Source organism: Cynocephalus volans, chromosome 6 (genome assembly GCF_027409185.1).
Source record: "Cynocephalus volans isolate mCynVol1 chromosome 6, mCynVol1.pri, whole genome shotgun sequence".
Classification (NCBI taxonomy): Eukaryota; Metazoa; Chordata; class Mammalia; order Dermoptera; family Cynocephalidae; genus Cynocephalus; species Cynocephalus volans.
In genome coordinates, this window is record NC_084465.1 from 49,772,636 (window position 1) to 49,792,164 (window position 19,529).

Here is a 19,529-nt window from a genome sequence, read left to right on the forward strand (position 1 = left end):
CCCACTAATCTGTTGTTGTAAATGTTGTCCTAGAAGGGTCTTAAGATTCAATTATTAATCAGAACCAATTTAACAGGCTGTTGGTGTCAGGAATGAAATTTTTTCAGCTTGCAAAGCTGGGATAAGCTGATCAAGGAGAATGGTACAATTTCACAGGAAATACACTAAGCTTCCCATGCCTGCCTAAAGAGCTTGCCAATGTTCACAAGTGTGCAGAGAAAGGTGTGTTTGGGTGGCTACATTACAAGTGAATGGAGAGTAATTATGAGAATTTATAAACCATAGCAGGCCTCACTTTGCATAAAGTTTTCTTGACCTGGAAGGAAGGGCCAAGTTGCTCTACTCTGTCTTTTAAAAATCTCGTTGAAAATGTAGCCCCATACATTTTACTTAGACAAATGGTGCTAAGGAAATGATATTTTCTGCATTTAATTCTGTTTTATTCCCTTTTATCATAATAAAACTATGAGAAGCTACAGTTCTATTTACTGTCTTTCGAGGCAGCAGACTTCAGACAGGAGGGTGATAAATGACCTCAATCATGTGTAATATGCTGGGAATACAGACAATCTATGTTGAGTATAAAAAGCCTACATTGTTGAAGGAGTCTGTCATAATTAACAAATTGATCTCACCATGAAACTCTCACACTGTCCTGTGCATATAGGAGGTTGCCCTAAAAATGTGATGGGTGCTGTAGGAGGCTAGAGTATGTCACCCGCAAAATATGCCTCGTTTCTCTGGATATCTTCCATGTACACATGAGGTATGCATGTTAATAAACTTCTGTTTGTTTTTCTCTTGTTAACCTTTTTTTTGTTATAGGGGTCTGTCCCAGCTGAGAACTCAGAAGGGTAGAGGGAGAATTATTTTTTCTCCCCTAAACTGCTCATCTAAATGCAAGCATCTCTTTGTTCTTTTACTTCTAGGTTTCCTCCTTTTTCTCCTGTGGGTGAATGGATGAATAAGATTAAATTTACCTACACTCATAGATTGGGAACTGTTTTCCTCTTACAGAATTAGAATTTTACCTCTAACATTGCCTAATGACAAATGTGATCATCTCCAAGTCAGGGGAGATTAGGGAGCAGGCAGGACCAGCTACATAATTTGCAGACCCATTGCTAAATAAAAATTGTTCAAAAAGCAGAAAAAAGTGCCACTAAAGGTAATAAAACATAAAACTTTTATCTTTTTTTTTTTTTTTGTGGTCTCCCTTTCACCTTGTCATGGATTTAAAAAATTTTTTTAATTAAATGTCATTTGAAGTAAATGAAAAAATTAAATTATTCCCACCAATTTTACCATTTATCTTTACATCGTGCAATGCCAGTTTTAAACACAAATGTCAGAGCATTTGTGCAATCACCGAAATCACACAATCTGTATTTTGTCCCTGGAGTGTGCCCCAAGCTGGTGAGAAAAGGCAAACAGACAGCTCAGGAAGGTTGGAAGGAGGAAGAGAAAGTTCTCCCAGGCACAGAGTGGGCTCAGAGGGGCAGGCTGAGGGAGCTCCCTCTGTCACAGGGATACTCGAGGACCCTCACAGGCTGCCCACTCTAGCCTGATGGCTTCTTGGATTCCCCCTCCCACATTGTTCCCTGACTTGGGGCAGGCCTGGGGAACCTCCCCTCCCCACTAGTGGTATTTCCACCCATGGTAGACACGTGACCCCGAAAAGCATTGCAGCCTCCTTACTGGGTAAATAACTGGATCAGGGTGGGTGGTAGGCTTGCCTCTCATCCAATTGTGGCTTCCTGTTCACTGTCCACCACACACGTTGCAGCCCTGCCAGTCCTAGGCAGGGATAGCCACTGCTCTGCCCTACCAGAGATGCTGCAGAATAAGTGTGTCCAGCTATGGTGCTCCCCACCTGTGTCTCGACCTCTGGGTGGCAGTGGTCACTGGGCAGGTACAGCAAGGGGAGGCTGGCCAGGGCCCAGGGTTCCAGGGGGCAGGAGAGTTGGCTGAGAACCCACCCATAGGGAGGTGGGGTGGAGAGAGGGGAGGCGGCAGGGCACCTGAACAGTCTCCAGTCTCCCTCCCTCCGCATGCTCCAGTGTCTGTCATCCCATTGGACTTCACTTACAAAATACAAAATCACATATACAATTATTAACAATTGCAAGACTGGGGCTGTAGGACATTAAACCACAAGCATGGGGCCCTTCTGAGCTCAGGACCCTGTGGGACTGCACTGGTCATGTGGCCCTGGTGTAGGAGAAAAGGAAAGGTAAGCGAGACCAAAGTCAGAGCTTCCGTCAGCACGGCCAGCTCTGCCCATTCCCAACTCCTGAACAGAGTCCTTCCTAACCGGACACTCTGTGTGGACAGTGGTTCTCCCTGGACAATGGCCTTCTTTTCTCTTTCCTACTGCCTTGCTTTCTGTATTTTCCTCTTTTCTTCCTCCTCCCCCCATCCCACTGACTCATGATTTTAAGTCCAGTGCCCGACCCCACCGTGGGGACAGCAGGCTGCGCTTATTCTGGACTCACAGTAACTTCGCAATCTGACACCATTTGTGGCTTCCCCTTGCATCTTCTGTTGCTGCCCCTCCCTTTCCTGCTCCCCTTCTCTCTCCCTCTGTCTGAGCGAGGGTAGTGCTGTCTTTTAATTATGCTTTACAGTTAATTAAGGTGGCATTCCCTGCCAGGCAGGATGCTCGTGGTGTCAGCAGTTAGTGCTGGTGGGGCTCTGTGAGCTCCTGGGGGTGGGGTTGGGGGTGGGTGGGTTGTGCCTGCTTTTCAGGATTGTGGGGGCCCAACAAGAAGTGTGTGTCGGGGGGAAAGCTGGTGGAGGTCACAGAAGCATGAAAAATGTGGGAAAGGGAGGATGGGAAAGCAGATAAGGGAAAGAAGATGGAAGGAAACAGGGAAGGAGGGAGGGAAGGAAGGAAGGAAGAAGAGAGAGGGGAAGGGTAGAAGGAAGGAAGGAGGGAAGGGAGGAGGGAAGGAAGGAAGCCAGCTTTAGCCTGCTCTACCCACAAGATTTGAAAAGAATAGAAGCTTGAGCCCGATGAAGCTGCTGCCCCAGCAGACGGTATCTTTGTAGTGCTGGTGCCTGGACAGTGTTTGCAAATTGTAGTTGGTGGGCGACAGTGTCAGCAAAGTCTCTTGCTGCTCCTGACAGATTCTTAAATATGTGACTCTACATACTAGTCCCCTTGGAGCACACCGAGAAGGTGCAGGTGAGCTGGAGAGAACGGGGGGTGGGAAGGTGGCGGGAGGTTGTTAGATGGGAGGGTTAAATGGGACAGAAGGAGAACAGGGGTTGGGACTTCACATTCACAGGAATCTTCACAGATACAAACTTAATTTTTCCAGGGTGATCAATGCAATGGCTGTATAAGCCAAGTGTAACTATAACCTCAAAATGGGAAAACTGTTATTTCCTAGTGGTATTATAATCAACCATCCTCCTGGGCCCTGTGTGAAAGCACCACTAAACTGCTAACTGCACTAGGAGGGAGAAGAAAGGGCATGCTGCACCTGGTGGGCTCACAGCCTACAGATGGCTCATGGCTACTGAGGGGAGCCCAGCACAGCAGCCCAGAGACCCAGACTCACAAGGGTACATGTCACCACACTTCGAAAACACCCAGCCAAGGGCCTCCTGTTCTTTCTGTTCTCTCAGTAATTCATATCTCTTTCCAGAGAAATGCTTCCTTTTTGGGTTGCGATGCAGACTCCATTGAGATGTTCCTTCCAGGGGCAGCAAAAACTAATTTGTCAAAGGAACAATGCAATCCCATCTGAAGACTTGGAGTACTTGGATATACTTACTGAGGTCTCTTTCATGATCAGCTAGATAGGAGAACAATATTCATCTCTAATTCAAGAGAGAAAGCTAAATGGTGCTGGCAAAGACGGAGCTGTTCCTTCTACAGCAGAATTTGTCAAAGTGGTGGTCTGTGAGTCTCCTCATCAGAATTACATGGAATGAAAATTAAAAAGCAGATTTCTGCATCCCACTGCAGGATTACTAAATCTCTGTGGGTGAGGGGTCAGAACCTACATTTTAAATAAGCTGAGAGTTGTAGTCTTATATCTACTGACATCTGAGAATCAATGTTTGGAGAGGTGGTTCTCAAACCTCGGAGGCCTCAGAATCACTGGAGGGCTTATAGAGCAGATTCCCAGGCCCCACTCCACAATTTCTGATTCAGTGGGGCTGGGCCTGTGAATTTGCATGCCTAATAAGTTCCTGGGTGATGCTGATCCTGCTGGTCTGGGGCCACATTTTGAGAACCACTGGCTTAGAACAATTAAAATAATTTAGTTTGATGTCACTCAGATGTAACCTACTTACTACTCTGGGGAATACTCAGGATCAGGGTGTTGGGGGTAGTGGAGGCAGACAGCTTACTTCTGTCTGCTCAGGAGGTGAATGTCTGGGGAAACAGGGCAGGACCACCCGTCCCTGGAGCCAGGCCAGTATGTGCAGGGCACTCGGGGAGCCACTGTGGATTGGCGCGTGTCTTGTCAGATGACCAGGCTCTGGGCTGTCTCTTCAGACTTTTGGGAATTCAGTTTAGTTTCAGGTCTGCTTTAGGGCAAGGCATGAAGGACCAGCCAAACCTAGAGCTTTCGCCAGATCCCAGAACTAAGCTGGAATAACCAGAAACACAAAAGTAGGCAGAATCCTCATCACTATGGCTAACCAGGGAGAAACCATGTCTAAAAAGCCATCTGAGTGTATTCCTACATCGGTGGGACACCGGGCCTCCAGGCTATTTCAGGGGTCTCAGACTACAGATATTTCCCTTCTTCCATCTAGAAAGTGTTTCAGGCTGAGGCCTCCACAGCCTGTGGAGGTGCCGGCTGTGGTTCGGGGGTAGCCCACAGGCTCGGCTCCTTTCTTTCTTCATCAGACACCTGCAATTTCCAATTTTTCCACTAGAGGTCTCAGCAGGACAACGATTATCCTAGGAAGGGGCTGGGAGGAACCTGGGAGAAGATTGAACACTGCACTCCCCTCCCACCACCCAAACTGGTTGAGTTGTTCAGGGGGCTCTGGGCATAGGGAGAAGTGAGGCAAGAAGCTCATAATCCCCGCCTGCCTACCCAGGATCCTCAGTGGATCGACCGACTCCTCTCAAGTGGCTGCCCAAGGATGCCCTTTTCCTCCTCAAACAGTGTGCCAGTTGTCACAGGAGAAGGAAGGGTAACACCGGGGCAGTGATGGTTGCCAAGAGGGGCCTGTAGTCCCCCTCCATAATTTCCAACAGCTGCTCCTTCCAAATAACATGGTTGATTGATATTTATCAATCTTATGTGAAGTGACATGCAAATGCAACTTCAAGAATCCCTTGCACACCCCTTCCAGCCAGATTTGCTATCTCTAAGCCCCTTCTCTGTCAGCAATTTTTGGAGCTGAAATTCTATCCTGGTAATCCTTTCTGAGGCCACAGCTCTGCTGTGCTATATTTTGTCCAGCAGCATTAGAACCGAAGAGGTACACAAGAAATTATCCACCTCCATGATTTTCCCCATCCTTCTATATCCTGTCCTGCTCCTCCCACCCAACTTTGAATCAGTGTTAGATAAAGGGAAGGCTGCTTAGACTCTGGGTTATTTTGGAAAAAGTTGCATTTTAAGCCAAACTTGATATATAGAAATCCAAATGGGCCAAAATGTTAAATCATGTGATGATTCTTTGCTCTCTAAAAAAGATTCATTGTAAAAATGCTGTGCATTTACCATGGAAAAAGAAAACTCTGTTAAAATGACATTGCATATTTGGTTAATGTCTGTATTTCCATAATTTTATATAAACAAGGAGTGTATTTCAAAACTATGCTGAAAGCTGGCATGTGTGGGTTTCTATTCTTGCCTAATTGGCTTTCAGATTATTCCCTGACTGCCTCAAAGACCTCCCTGGCCTCATTAACTTGGTTAGCAATACACTGAAAAGGAGAAAATGTAACCTTGTTCACCTAGTAGTTCTCCTTAAGTTCCAGAACTCCAGTCAGTTGTATCCTGGGAAGGAGAAAAATAGATACCAGTTCGATAACCCCAAACTTCAGAAATCAGCATATTTGAGATGACCACACCTGAAGTTTGCCAGTCTACCTGAGTTTGATAGGTTCGTGTAAAGGGGGCAGCCTGCTTGCTTCTCATCTGCACCTTCTCCTTCCTGCCCTTGTTCTTCTGCAGTTAGTAACAGGGACTCATGGGGCTCTTGCTCCCATAGGCTCTCCTGTTTGCACAGCCTGACTATAACTTCTTCCATAATCTTATAGTGGAAAATGAATACTGCTGGGAGGAAACTGCATGAAAAATAGCCGAGGTTAACGAGCAAACTTAGCATCATGTACTTTTTGAAATTAGCTGTTTTCAAACTCATTTTGAAATGAGCCTGAGATCAGAGAGGCATAGTAGCTTTCTCAAGCTCACCCAGATAGTGGCAGAATCGGGACTAGGACCTGGGGTCCTTTCTTGTGAAGTAAGCTCCTTCACTTTCCTTCACTTCTACAAAGCTCTCCTGGTGGTGCGTACAGGGTTCTCTTCCAGAGAGAAATGAGCTGGGATGCTACACCAATAAGATGCTTTGATGGAAAGAGGAAGATTGAGTTTTAATCCAGGCTCTGTCCAATCTTGGGCAAGTTACTTTCTCTCTTGAGGCCCCAGCCATCCTCTATGAATTAAAGGGTATGGAATGTAGTCTCCATCTCTAGACTTGATAGCTCTAGAATTCTGTGTCTAGATGATGGGTTGGGGCCTCAGCACTGCAGGGACTTGAGCAGTGCTCAGTCATATTTCATACAGTCCCTCCAATTTAAAACTCTTATCATCTCTGACAACTAACTCGGAAAGTTTCCACTTAATTCCCATTCAATGCACACTCGAAATTTCAGTGACACTGAGAACAAGAGACAGTTCCAACCTTGTAATCACCATCAGGTGGGGGAAGTCTGTATGACAAGGCGGGATTGTATTTTAAATGTTCCGGGTATACTCTTAGCTAGGCGCAAATGCCTCCTTTCCAATTTGTTTATTCTGTAAGTCTAGTTTATCACATATTGAAATCACTGAAATTGGAAATATAGTTTTTGTGGAATCAAGGAACAGCAGAAGAAATTGTGTGTGTGTGTGTGTGTGTGTGTGTGTAGCGAAGGGCCAAAATGGCCCATATCTGGCTTCAACCCATTATTCTTTCTCCTTCCTAGTCACTTTCGTTCCATATGTGTATGTGTGTCCATCATACACCTATGCACAGAGAGAAGACAATAAAGGAGAAGATGCCCTCTTCTCCCCAGGGCTCATTTTAGGCCTGTTACTTGGCACAGCGGTATTTACATGCACATAGCGCCCACTCGCATGGAGGCTTGCAGAGCAATGATCCTCTCAGGCGGGAGGCCCCAGACAGCACTGCACGGCCGAGCTGCGCTGTGGAGGGCCGTGGCCTGCAGGAGCAGCCCACACACATGCTTCCACACTGTGGAGTGGTATGTGGCAGGGAGAGCGTGGACACATGCCTGGAATCCTAAAAGCAGACCATGTGAGGTCTCATAGCCAGAGAAGCACAAGCAGACCATCCCCGGGACTCCACAGCTCCTTCCCGGGAGGCGCCAGGCTGACAGCTGCAGGTGCTCTAGCTCTTACCCCTGGGCCGGGGATCGTGCGCAAGTATAAACTCAGGAGCAAAGACACAAGATCAATGGCTTAAAAGTAACGGTTCAAGCTCCAAGCGCCAAGCGCCGAAAGCGGGGTCAGAGGAGCAGAGCGCAGAGGACATGCGGGGCGCGGGCGGAAGCGCACATGACACAGCCCCCCACGAGCCACGCCCACACTTACACGCCCCCACGAGCCACGCCCACACTTACACGCCCCCCCACGAGCCACGCCCACACTTACACGTGCCGTCTCACGCTACCTTAGTCTGCCTTAAGCATTTCCATCGTCTGAGAGTGTGGGAGGGAAAAACAGAGTGGTTAAGGTAAAATCAGTTACGAGCTCACACTTTATTATTAGAGATTAAAAATAACGTCATTCCTGGCTGTTCCGTTCGTAGCAGAGAGACGCTGGGGGACTTAGCCATGGAGAGCAGTCCTGCTGGGTTTGCACCTGCTAGTTGTGTGGCCCTGGGCAAGGGTCTTATCTTTCTGTGGCTCAGTTTCCTTATGTGTAAAATGGTTCTAATGGTAGCACTTACCTCATAAGGTTCTGGTAAGGATGGAATGAATTAATACGTGTGAAATACTTGGAACGGTCTTATTTAAGTCTAAGCACTACCTAAATTAGTCACACTACTGGTTTTTATTATTTTTATCTTTGGCTTCCTCAGGCAATGCCACCAAGACTGGAGGCATAAAAATATATTGTAAATCAAGAACTTAAGAGAGATTTTAGATACCCAATAAGAAAAGTAGTGCAGGGAAAAAGCTCAAAAAACAAAGTTAGAAATGCATGGGTCGAGCAATAGTTCCATGGATGGTTGTAATTCTTTGAGGGCATCATTTCAAATTCCAGATTATCCCAGAGCAATTCAGAGTAGCTTTTTAAGAGAGATAAGTAAAAGTCAATTGTGCACACACAGATCAACTAGACCTCTAAAGGCAATTCAAAGTCATGTACTCCTCCTCAGCTATTGCTCTCTGGATGAAGTCATCTTGCATTTTCTCAGTTGTTTCCATCCTCACAGAGAATTGCTGGAAGGTGCCTGTACAGGACATGGGTGGGGGGTGAGTGCCAACCGGTTTATCTAGTCCTGCATGAGGATAGACTTCTCTCTTCCATTCTTTCCCAGAACCATTTCATCTGTTTTGACCTCCCTTGGCAGGATATTGTGGTCAAACAGGAAAGAATGAGACACTTGGTGGGGGTGACACCTTAGCCTGAAAGGAACTTGCAAAAATGCCCCATGGATGACCTTGGCGGGAGGCTGCCTTTGCTGCCCATGCTCTGAGTCCCCAGGCGGCCAGTGTCAGTGCCCAGTTAGTGCCTCACTTCCCTCCTAGTGAATAACACTCTTTCCACCTCCCGGGGTGCATCTGCACATGCAGGTGGGCCTATCGAGCCAGGTCTTGTTTAAAAACATGGCATGCCACAAAACTCAGAAGAATGGGTTGTCTTCTCCTTCTGTCCATGGACACTTAATTCCTTCCTCTCCAATACCTCTATCTGATTTTATAGCCTCTCATTTCCTGCTTCTCATTTGGCCCTCTCCTTACTTCTCTCATTTGGTTGTTCCCTAGGTCACTTTTTATCCATCGCTGGCCCAACAAAGTTTTCAGGATAGAAGATCTAGGCCTCTGCTCTAAGTCTCTTCAAGTTCCTTCTCACTTCTTCAAAGGCATGAATGACTGTGTTGGCTCTTTTCTGGATGTGAGCATTTGGATGAAGCGAATTGATAGTTTAAAGTTGGGTGCCAGAAACATTTCAAATGAAAAGCAACATTGGAAGTTTTCAGCTCATACATTTCATAGAAGGGCAAGATGTTGAGGAACATGTCAGCATCTGTTTAGTGGCCTAGCTTGTCACCTTTGCCAGAAAGGGAAAGTCACAGGCTACCCTTGCAGAGATACAGTAATGATGCTCAGCTTTGAGCCAGGTGCTTTCTTCCACCAAGCCGGAGATGTGTGAGTGTGTGTATTTGTGTTTGCACGTTGTTGTGCTCTGAGAAGGCCTCTGCTTTGAGCAGGGTTTTAACCTGGATCTTTTTTCACATGTGTAAAATGTGCCCTGGGGTTGAATTTCCCAGCTGAGTAGCAGCCAGTTGGGCTGCGGGCTCTTCGAGTCTGGACCTGGCTTTTTCTTCCTTGGGTGGCCTCTCACTATGTCAAGTACAGCATGCCCCACACTGCAGGAGGGGGTTAGAGCTGCCAGGAATCACAGCTTCATTTGTCTATCAGGGAAGCTGGCTTTTTAAAGATGCAGTCTTCGATCTTTCCAATCACAGGTACTGTTTCAAGGACATAGATTACAGTGCTTGGGCTCTGGAACACAGAGAGACACCTTGATCTGTTCAACACCTTTCTGAAGGGATGCTATTTATGTCATCAGAATGTTGCTCAGGCAAAAGTGCAAATGGAAGAAAGGGGCAGGGGATACTTAGAAAAGCAAAGGGATTTTTCAACCAGAAAAAGTAGGCCTAATGAATTGATGTTTGCAGAAATGGAGACATTTAAACAGAATTATTAAGCAATTAGCCAAATTATAACTAGGATAGAACACACAAGATGATTTCAAAGAGAATCATTTCAAATAGGTCATTATTTTGCTTTGGAGTTATTATCATCTTGCATTTGGTTCCACACCAAATGAAGGAGGTCATTATTTTGACAGAAGAGACAGAGGCAGTAATGCGTTTCTTGTTAAAGGGATGAGCAATACTACATCTCCTGGAGGCTCAATAAGCTCACCAGGCCTAGAGGACCACATCTGGGGGGCTGGAGCCCTTCGTTTGTGAGGACAATCGGGGACTCATCATCCTGTACAGTGTGACTTTTAGTGAAGAGTTAAATGGCAGTCACCTCTATGTTTTGCTCTGGGTGCCTGGGCCCTATCCCCTCCCAAGGCGGGCCAGATATATTTCCAGGTGTAAGCTATCAGGCTAAATTTCAGCGGGTAGCCCAAATAAGAAAAAGGTCAAAAGAATAGGTTCTACTGCTAGAGGAGGGGCTGATGCCTGGGTAACCCTTGAGAGTATGTTGGTGCTCTGTGTTCAACTGATCAGAATGACTGACTTTTAAGGATTGTGTGTGTGTAGGAGGAGCTTGACCACAGCAGACATGTTGGCTGTTGGGAGCTGGGAACGGTTAAGGAACAGATCTTAATCCTCTGTAGAAGTACACTCTAGGAGGGATGAAATATTCATGGGGGCGGGGGGAATGTAGAGAGGGAGGAAGAGAGAAGAGGGAGGATGGGTTTGAGGAAGGGCTGGACAGGGAGTAGCCCCCACTGGATATGCTGGAGGATGCCTCGGCCCCCTCTTTTATCCCTCCTCCTGCTTTCTCTGGTGTCAGGGCAGAGAAACTATTTACCTTGAGATCTAATGATACAATGGGGGGGGGGAGTACTCTGCTCACTGTGTTTTTGAATTAATAAGGGAGAATATAAAACTCAAGTAAGTTAGTGCAAATAATTGTTCTAGAGATCCTTCCAGTTTTATATTATAGCTAGTAAAAAAGAGCCAGTTGAGAGGAGAGAAGAGAGGTAGAGAGACAGCCAGCAGGCAGTGAGATTCACAGAAGAAGCAAAGGAGAGATAAAAATGAAAGATCTGAACACAGAAGAACACTCGTGGGAAAGGAGACGTGGTGTCTTATAAACATCAATATATAGGTGCCCAAAGACACACACACACACACACACACACACACACACACACACACACACACACACACACACACGTGCCCACACAGCGCACAGCACATCATAACACATATTAGACTTCCGTGAACCAACATCATTGTTTGGCCTCAGTAGGAAAAAACAAGGATGCGATGTCTTCACCCATGCCCCTAAGATGGAGAAAATACGTCGAGTTGAAGATAAGTTTTATGCAGAATGTGGACTTCAGACCTCTAAGAAAGTCTTAGCTATAAGTCAGGTCTCAAGACAAACCTCTTCTGTGTTCCTCTGATCCCTGCAATGATCCTTCAGACCACAGGTATCATATTCCAATTAGGGCTGAGGCAATGCTACATGCCTTTGGGACACGTGTGTGCAGCACACTTTCCTCTTTGCTATGAGCCCACAGACGAGGTCTTGTTCCTCACAGCTTGTACTGGAGAACTGGTCAGAGCACCCACTAAATATAAGGATCACTCTTATGGTGGATCAACTAACAGGCTGAGGTTTCCTTCATTATATAAACTTATTTATAATACTCAAAACGTAAAAAAGACAGTCTTTATGTTTCCATTTGATTTACTCAAACTTGAGTGAACAGCTGTCTCATTCATTTGAAACTTTAGAAAAACCACCAAATTGTCCCTCTGAATAAGTATTTCTTTTATATTTGCACTAAGCCCTGGGAGTTTGGGTTCTGTAGTTTAATCTCCCACTTCCCAGGTGATAGTAGATAACAGGTGGATGCTGAATGTTGACTGATTTTTCCTTCAAATGCATCACCTCCTGTGCCTTCAGTGCTCAGTGCCGGAGGGTAGCAGTGAAAAGAACAGAAATGAAATAAGAGTCCTAGTGAAGATGATCTGTAGATGAGAGGCCTTTCAGGGAAGAAATACAAGGTGGTATTGTAATTTAATGTTAGAGTCAAAGAAGTGTAGAGCTGGACGTACCTTTGGTAATTAATTATCCAGTCAGCTTGCTTCACTTTATAGATTAGGAAACAAAACTCTGAGACGACAAGTGGCACAGCTTGTTGGGGACAGTCAGAGTTAGTGGCAGGATCCAGGAGTATGAGTAATATATAAGCATAATATAATATGAGTACTGCGTCCAGCCTGCCCTGAGTTTAATCTCTTCATAAGCAAGCTCAGGGCGAAGCTAGGAAACTGCTCTAACTCCTTCAATAAAATAAAAATCAAGTGGAATGTGTGGTCTGACTCCATCTAGGTCACTGATCTCCAGATGTGAATAAACTACAGGCCTTTTAAAAGAAATCCTCGAAGACCTCTGCTAAATTTTCTCAATGTACATTTGAAAAGCATTTACTTAAGAAAGCTAAAATCTTATTATTCTTTGAACGTGACTTCCAATTGAGAATTCTCATTGAAAAAAGACAAATCTTATTTTTATAATTGGTAAAATGAAAACAAAAAATTTAACGTACTTATTGAACCCAAAGGCCCTCCCACTCCCCAGTATGTCCTTGAAATCCAGTTGGAGAAATATTGTCCTAGCTCAGAATTTGTCCCTGCTCTCTTCTCTGGGTCTGTTAATGAACTTCTTCCTCAGTTTATATCCCTCTGCACCTTCACTCCTTCAGTAGCTATCTATCTTGTGTTGAATGCATTATTTCAGTTCATATTTTTGCAATGAAGCCTGTTTCCTGCATTTGTGTTACTTTGCCACACTCTCTCTCTGAATCCTGGGTCACCTGTGACTTTCATAGCATGTACTTTAGATGAAAATTAAGCATATCTTGCTTTTGCGAAATAACAATCTTAACAAAATAATGCTAGTTTTATAAAATGAAAGAGATTGAGGTTTCGAATCTGTCATACAGGTGGTGTCAGCCACCCTCTGAATTTCAGGAATGAAGTTCTGTCAGCTGAAATGCACTTTAAACACCTCAGCTGGCCTGTAGGTTAGTTAAGTTCCCTGTTTTACAACTCACCAATTTAACACTGCCATCCTGTCCTCCCTCTGGGGTGACAGGTGGCTAAAAACACATTTAGCTTTTCCTTTGAGGGGGAATTTCTCTCTCCTTGACAGTCTCTCTTTGTTCTGTAGTAGACTGCTAGGAATTTGCCAGAGAGCTCCCCTTGGGAGAGTCTCTTCCCTGCCTACCTGATTTCATCTACTCCTGGGTCAGAATCTTCTTTTTCTTTAGGAATTCATTGCCTGGTGGAAATGTAAGTGCGCTGGAATTTCTTCTTGGCTCTTATAACATTGTTGCTGTTTTTGTTTTGGATATTATGGAAACTGATTTTTAAAAAAATGGAATGGTCCTTAGTACTACATTATTTTAGTTTAAAAAAGGAAAGGGTTTTTTTTAGTACTTTCATGTTTCAATACAGTAGCCTCTAGCCACATGTAGCTATTTAAATTTAAATTAATTAAATTGAAGTACAATTAGAAATTTAGTTCCTCAGTCTCACTAGACACATTTCAGGTACTCAAAGCCACATGTGTCTAGGGCACAATATTGGACAGAGCAGATACAGAACATTTCCATCATTGTTTTGCATGGCAGTGCTGCTCTATAACACTAATTAAGCTTTAATGAAATTTGAAAGCAAGCTATGTACTATGCTCTACAAGTCAGATTCTGAACAAGATACAATGAGACATAAATATGTCAGCTTGGCCAAAATCCCTCTGTAAAATGCAGAGGATAATTATTTGATAAACAATACAGCTGGAATTCTGGGTGTCTTTATGTTCAGGCCAGTCACACAGAGCCTCGTTATTTCATTTAGATTCTAAGATTAGACTTTATTTAAATGAAAAGATAGAACGACTGACACTAAAGCAGTAGTTCTCAGTGGAGATGTGTATGTAGGGTTGGGGGTGGGGTGGAGGTGTGTGGAGGGATGTAGCAGAAACACCTGTGAACTTGTGCAAACTACACATTTCCTCCCCTCCCCAGGTGCTGCACGTTGAACCTCTGTAGTTTGAAAAAGCTCCTCAGGTGGTTCCCATAGGTCTTTCCCACCCGCATCCCTCCAGCTGATGGGTAATTACAGAATTATCCAAAAAGATGGGTAATTACAGAATGGCAAGGGCTATTTATGCAGGTCAAGTATGTAAGTCCCTATATAGGTTAAGCTCTGATTACTGGAGCTGGTCTTATGAGCAATTCTGCACCAAGTTGAAGTAGAGAGGGGTAAGCCTTCTGGTTAGCAAGGTTATATTGCTGCTCTGAAGTAGTGTGGGTAAATATCGAAAGCAAGTTAGCATTAAACATTTATTCATTCAAGAATCACTTGTTGAGCATCTAATATCTGTCAAACATGGTAATACGTATTGTGGAATATGGTAAAATAAGTAAGCGATGGCAGTGGAGTGTGGCAGCTAAATTTCTGTATGGGCTTTGGAGTCAGCCGGAGTTTAAATTTGGTACTTTCTAGCTGTGTGCCCTCAGGCAAATGAACCTCTCCAAGGCTCAATTTCCTGCATTAAATTGGGGATAATGCTAACATTTACTTCATGGGGTTATTATGAGGATTGAATGATATAGAGTACACAGTAAACATTCAGTAGAATTTAGTGACTATGGGGCCGAGCCCGTGGCGCACTCGGTAGAGTGCTGCGCTGGGAGCGCGGCGACGCTCCCGCTGCGGGTTCGGATCCTATATAAGAATGACCAGTGCACTCACTGGCTGAGTGCCGGTCACGAGAAAACAACAACAACAACAAAAAAAAAAAAAAAAAAAAAAGAATTTAGTGACTATAGCATTATTAAAGAGAATGTAGTTTAGACAGGAAGATAAACTCACTTAAACTGTCCTCCTCCTTACTGCAGAGATGACTGGTTTGGTTGATAATGAAATGGTCCTAAGGAAGTCAAAGGTGTAGGCTTCATCCCTGTGTGGTCCAGTCAGCTCTGGGGTAGATCAGATGCCCCTGCCCTTAGCCCTGCCATCTCACAGACATGGGCCATCAGGAAATCAGGGTGATGGTACACAGAAAATCAAATGAGAGCTGGGAATGATCCAAGATGAAGTCATCCAAGTTGTTTTCTTCAGAGATGAGTAGACTAAGATGCAGAGTCAAAGTTACTTTGTCAAAATTTAAGCACAACCTGTTGGTGGCAGAGCTGAGGCCACATTGTAGAGTTCCTTGTTCCCTGCCCAATGTTTGCTGTACACACACTGAATGTTTCCTAATGGAGAAGAAATCTTCATCACCGTGAAATATTAGGAAAGATGCTTATCTTACTATGGGGCTATGGGATTATTTCCAAACACATTTTCATTAGCTTCAGAACCCAGACACCAGACTGAGTGCAATTTTCATTTGTCCTTAGAGGTAAATCAACATCCTATGAGACATATCTCCTAAGACAGACTCTACGCAGACTAACAAACTGTAATAGCCAAAATGTTCTGGGGATCCGGTCTGTTGTACATCCCAAAAGTTAAACTGGCTCATCACTGATCAGCTGAGGTCAATTCTTCAATTCTTTCTGGAATATCAGAATAACCAGGAGAGCACAGTGAACTCATGAACAGCAGAGTGCCAGCACGTGGGGCCCAGTCTTCATGTCTGCCACTGCCCTGACACTGTCATCCTTGGTCTTCTGTTCTCAGGGCAGGTGGTCAGCTTTCACCTTCATCACCACTTTCATCTCGTCACTTCCTGAAAGCACAAATGTGCATGAACTGTAGGCTTTTCATATTCGAGGGGGATGGCCTCCTGGCTGCTTGAGCAGTTCCTCCTGTGTGGCTGTGTGGAACAGCTTCTTCCAAAGACAGTAGGTACTTAGCGTACAGGGCCAGCATGCCCCATGACAGCACAAGAGAGGGAGAGACAGCCAGAGAATGCCTTTGAACACTGAAGTCAGATTATGTCGCTCACTGTTCACAGACCTCCAGAGGCTCCCATTACACAGTTAAAGCCAGACTCCTTTCCCCGGTGTGTACAGCCCACGGGACCTGCCCTGGTCTACCTCCCAGCTTCATTCCACACCACCCTCCCTCCCGCTCACTGCCGTCTAGTCACTCTGGACTTCTTCCTGCTCCTCATTCGCGTCTTGGGATCCTTGCACTTCCTCCTCCCTCTGTTTGGAATCCTTTCTCTCTGATTGCTTCTGGTTTCTCAACATTGCAGTATAAATGTTGGGTCCTCAGAGGCCTTCTCTGAGCGTGTAACCTAGGGTGGGTACTTGGTCACTGTATAGCACACTATCTGGTTTAAATTCTCTGCATAGCACTTTTCGTTTTCTGATATTTTTTACCTTTTAAATTTATTTATTGTCTGTCCCCCAGTTAGAAAACAAACTCCAGGAGAGCAGGGATTATGTCTGCTTGGTTTGCTACTTTATTTTCATCTCCTAGAACTATGCCTAGAAGATAGTAGGTGCTCAGTAAATATTTACTGAATGAAATGAATGAATGAATGAATGAATGAATGTGTGACTACCACTCCAGGATCATAGCACGTCTAAGCTTACCTTCTTGCTGGTGCTGTTTGTGGCTACGGAGAATCTCCTAGGCTCTGGATGTTGCCTTCCTAGATGCAAAATGTAGGGCACCTTGGAGAGCAAACCTAAAAATCGCCATTACTAGCAAGACGCACAGCAAATGGTTGACTGAACAATGTTTAATGAGCATCTACTCTGTGCCTGATACTAAGGTCTTTATGAGGATTAACTCATTTAATCTCAACAAGCCAATTGAGTAGTCACTATTCTCATTCCCATTAATGAGGACCACTAAACTGAGGTCCAAATGGTTAAACCTATCACCTAAGTCCACACAGATGGTAAACTGAAGGGCCAGGATTAGAACCTAGGGCATCTGGCTCCAGAGACCACACTGACAACTGCTATAGGAAATGTGCAAAGAACCTATACTAGTGCAGAGAATGCAAGGAAAGAAGAATGGCAAAAAGAAAATGCAAATTTGTAATTGTTCAATGAATATGAATTAGGCTAATAAGTGTCTCCCACCTGCATCAAAATAAAAGGTCTATCTCTGTCTCTCCAAGGCTACAGTGGCCCTCAGTGATCTGAGAACCTCAGCTGAGATGAGGAAACTGTCCAGCACTCTGGAGTTCTAGTGAAGGAATTCCTTGGGCATGTTCCATCTAAACCATCATGAAGCAGAAGCGGCCCTCTCTGCCTGCAGGACCTGAGCAGGCCACACTGAATGGATTCTACACACGTATGTGTGACTGACAAGCAGATGGAAGCCTTCCTTCTGCCCACCTCCCATTTGTGCAAGTGTTTGTCTCTACTCAACAGTGGCAACTGCCACATCTTATCTGGCAGCTGGACTTGCCATTCTGGTCTCTCACTCAGCCAGACTCCACGGATGTCAAATAGGCTTAAACAGGTGATTTCAAGAAGCAGATGATGCTGCAGAATATGTTAAAGCAGGAGGCAAAAGCACTGGGGATGTCCAAGGGCAGCCAGGAGCCACAGAAGAGACAGAGTTGAGAATTTAGAAGGAGTTTGAGGCTGGGCTCTGGTGGAACCCAGGGCCAGGGAAGTCTTCCTGAGGACTGAATCATTCTAATCTCTGCCTTGACCTTTGCATCAAGTAGAAATACTGAACCGAAAGATCCTAAGACAAGGTGGTGAGCCACGGTGGGGAAAGAACTTTTTGAGGCAGATGAAAGAGTGCTCTAAGTGAGAAATAACAGAGTAAAAGAAATGCTTTAGGACTCAATTTGCTAGGTTAGGTATACTTTAAAGGAGTATCACACTGTGACAAATTTGGGCAGAATATACCCTAGTTATGAAGAACACTCTGTCCTCTGATGTGTGTACTCAAGCCCTCTAATTTAAAGTCACGGAGTGTGTAACTGGGAGCAAAATTTGGTCCTTCATGGTTACCTGTTTTCTTTCTGTTCAATGGAGAATAATGCTGTGGGTATTAACATTGCCTGATAGAATGATGGACAAATACAACCAACTTTAGATTTTCTACTGTAAAGGGCTAATGACAATTATCTGGTACATCTAAAACTCCAAATGTTCTAAATATTCAGATCTATCTTCTGCATCAAGCCCTTTGCTGAAGCTGAAAATAACAAAGGACAGTGCTGATTTCTGTGAGTTTTATTCAATTACAAAGTTTTCTCACTGTTCCAGCTTGGCTTTCACCAATACTCACTGAAATAGCAAAAGACAGGAAAATAGGAGAAACAAGGGGGCTGGAAAAATTTACATAGTGCACACATCAGGAGTCCCCAGAAAACTGAAGGGCTAGGCGGGGAGAGGGACTGGAGAGTGACTGCTGTATGCCAGGCAATTCCTTATGCCATCCTAGTCCATTTTCACTATATCCTGAGAGGCAGTAGTTATTAATCCTCCCCTTACAGATGAAGACAGTGAGTCCAAAAGATTTCAGTCATTTAACCAGTCATCTAACAGAGAAGCAGTAGTGCAGTTTGGGGGGAATCCAATTCAGATCTTGCTGCTTTAATGACTATATCCAGAATTCCACATCTGTCATATAGTATTCCTGTACTGGATTGAATTATGTCCCTCCAAAACTCACTGAAGCTTGAACTGTGTCCCCCAAGTTTTATGTATTGGAAGCTTAGTCCCCACTGTTAAAAGGGTGGGAAATCCTATTACGGTAATCGAAAGGTTGAGCCTTGAAGAGGTGATTAGATTGTAGGACCATGCCATAGCGAATGGATTAAAAATGGTGATCAGGGGCATGGCTTGGGGGGCTTTGCAAGGAGAGTAACAGAGGAGGTTAGTCACTCTCTGCTCTCTCTCTGCTCCCACAATCTTGCAGTGTAAGACCCTCGGGTCACTGTCGCCACTACCACATGGGCTCCTTGCACTTTGGATTTCCCAGCCTCAGAAACTGTAAGCAATAAATTTTGTTCTCTTTATAAATCACACAGTTTCAGGTATTTTGTTATAAGCAACAGAAACAGACTGATACAATTCCGAAGCATCTTTTTCTGATGTATTTAAGGTGGTCTTACGAGACATTACCTCATTAATCTTCACAATCTTTTTTTTGTAAAGCAGGAAAGTCTCCACTGCATCTTTATTTTTCAAATGAGAAAACTGTGCTGCAGGGAGCCTATAAGAGAATCCAGAAACCTTATTGGGGTGTCGGTGGTTTCTATGAGGAGGGTAGGTGTGGGGGCTAGAAGTGAGGAAAGGGTGAGTGAGGGTATCCTGGAGGAGAGGGGCTGCAGGCCCACTGTGGAAGCCAGTTGCCCTCTGTTTCCTTTCCTGACACGGGACGTGGTTACACATAACCTGACA